Source organism: Rhinolophus sinicus, linkage group LG03, assembly GCF_036562045.2.
Source record: "Rhinolophus sinicus isolate RSC01 linkage group LG03, ASM3656204v1, whole genome shotgun sequence".
NCBI classification, from domain to species: Eukaryota; Metazoa; Chordata; class Mammalia; order Chiroptera; family Rhinolophidae; genus Rhinolophus; species Rhinolophus sinicus.
In genome coordinates this window covers 72,545,323-72,548,219 of record NC_133753.1, presented here as the reverse complement: position 1 = coordinate 72,548,219, position 2,897 = coordinate 72,545,323, and the positions used below count along the sequence as shown (strand labels likewise).

At 37.7% G+C, this 2,897-nt stretch overlaps 1 pseudogene; it reads left to right on the top strand.

The window, feature by feature from the left end:
- The first annotated feature begins 128 nt into the window (after positions 1-128).
- LOC109439050 (cytochrome c oxidase subunit 7C, mitochondrial) lies at positions 129-319 on the top strand (annotated as a pseudogene).
- The last annotated feature ends 2,578 nt before the right edge of the window (positions 320-2,897 follow it).

Here is a 2,897-nt window from a genome sequence, read left to right as displayed (position 1 = left end):
TAATATCCAAACTATATAAGGAACTCATACAACTCAACAACAAAAGAACAAACAATCGAGTTGAAAAATGGGCAGAGGCATTTCCTACTTTTTCGGTCTCTGACTTTCGCAGGCCTCCCAACAGCCCTATGTTGGGACAGGGCATCCGGGGGTTCACAACCTCTGTGGTCCGGAGGAGCCACTATGAGAAGGGCCCAGGGAAGAATGCGCCATTTTCAGTGGGAAACAAGTGGTGATTATCATGATGATTCTGTCCTTTCTGGATCTGGATTTGCTACATCTTTTCTTTATAGCAAGACACCAACTGCTTAAGAAATAAGGATGTTTTACTGCATGAAACAGATATGAAGAGGAGCATTTTAAGAGGTACACTCACCTTGAAAAATGGATCAAACCTCTGAACTCAACATACTAGATATGTTTATAAATAAACTGATGGCACGGATCTTTAATGCCTCTTCTCTGAAATACAAAATGTGATCATTGAAAAACAAAAACAACAACAAAATGGGCAGAGGAACTGAATAGACACTTCATCCCAAGAAGACATACAAACAGCCAACAGATATATGAAAAATGCACAACTTTCCTAGCTATTAGGGAAATATAAATCAAAACCACAATGAATACCACCACACACCTTTTATAATGGCTACTATCAATAAGACAAGTAATAACAAGTGTTGGAGAGGCTGTGGAGGAAAAGGAACCCGCATACACTGCTGGTGGGAATGTAAACTAGCACAGCTATGGAAAACAGTATTAGGAACAGAATTGCCGTATGACCATGCGATCCCTCTTCTGGTTATCTACCCACAAAATCTGAAAACACTTATCAGTAAAGATATATGTACCCTTGTGTTCATTGCAGTATTATTCACAGTAGCCAAGTCAATGAAACAACCAAAGTGTCCTTTAATAGATGATTGGATAAAGAAGTTTGGTACATATATACAATGGACTATTACTGAGCCATAAGAATAAAGATGAAATACTGCCATTTGGGACAACTTGGAAGGAACTTGAGATTATCAGACTAAGAGAAATAAGTCAGACAAAACAAATCAAGAACCATATGACTTCACTCATATGTGGGATATAAAACTGAAGCAACAAATGAACAAAACAAACAAACAAAAACTCATAAGCACTGACAACAGTTTAGTGGTTACCAGAGGGTAAGCGGGGAGAGGGTAGGAGAACAGGGTAAAGGTGTCAAATACATGGTGATGGAAAGAGAACTGACCCTGGGTGGTGAACACTTAACGCTATATATAGATGTCCTATAGATTTGTACACTTAAAACATATATAATTTTACTAACCAATGTAACCTTCACAAATTTAATAAAATTTTCTTAAAAAGAAATTACGAGGCAAAAATATAATATAAAATATATTCAAAATTTTAACAATTAATTATTTTAATATACATGTTTTAGTGCACTATTTCCTAGCAAAAATATGTTCCTTTGTGTTAGATACCACTCATAGGTATTGTGTACAGAAGTCTAATTATCCTAACAACTCTATTAATGTGATAAAGGATGGAAATGTGTAGGAAAGGTATTGTGTATTTGATATAAAATAACGAAATCCACTAGAGTGGATCAAACAGTCAGAGACACTCAGCAGCCAGGCTCTAGTTCTGCTCAGAGTTTGTGCTCAGCTCCCCCTGCAGTTTGTGTCACTGTGTCACTCAGAGCACAGTAGTACATAGCCGAATCTGACTCCTGGGCTGAGGCTTTCTCCAGGTGGAATGATTTTGATTCTTTGCGGTAGGTGGCTTCAAAACCTTTGTTGCGTCCCTTCTCACCATCTGCCACGGCTTTCAGGAGGAGCTGCGGACCTTCTCCGGGATACTGAACATACCAGAAGAGACGGGGGTACCCTGAGGCTTCATAAGAGCAGTTCACATTCAGGGAACTCCCTTCTGAGAGAGTCACTGGGCCTTCCGTCTGGGACACTGAGGCTCCATGGGTTCGTCCTGGGGAAAAATAAAACAGATCTATGATACCTGGGCATAAAGCTCTTCAATAAAATTATGGTTAAAGGATTTGCTGACATAATAGAAGAAAGAATCCGTATTTTAAGAGGCATGTTACTTACCAAGCACTAAGAGTACCACAGTCACTAAGGCTGGAGAAGACTTCATCTCCAGAGTGTCCCCTAAATAATGTTCTTGATTCTTAACATGAGGAACTCTGGAGGAAACAGTGAAATGAGAAATCTAAGCCTGCATTTCATACAGGAAATGCGTTTGTGTTAGGAAGTTGCATCCCCTGGTGGACAGGGACTGAAATGGGCGCCCATTTCCTAGGCTCCTCCCAAAGTCAGTTCTCATCTCTGACTGTATTTCCCAAGCACATGACAGTTTTCTGAACAACGGCTGTGATGATCTTTAAGGTTTGTTTTCTTCTTAGGCCACCACCTCACATGGGAGTTTATTAACAAACAGAGAAAACAACAAATTGAGTATTTCAATACTTTCCTCATATATATATATATATATAAAACCATAGAGGGCCAGGCTACATAATAAACTGAATATCAGAGAAGACCTTGGGTGGCAATCACAGGAAGGATTAAGAAGTAGAGTCATTATTGAATTACTCATTATTGAATTACATATTGAATATTCAACACTGTAATCCATCATATAGAACAACTGACATTTATTATGCATTCACTAAATATTTGTTAAATTAAAAAATAATAATAGTAATCAATCTTTGATACAGGAATTACTACCACCTGAAATACAATATTTCCTCAACCTAAATTATATCACATGTAACTTTGCTCTCTTTTTTCTTTAATTAAATTTATTGGGGTGACAATTGTTAGTAAAGTTACATAGATTTCAGGTGTACAATTCTGTATTACATCATCTATAAA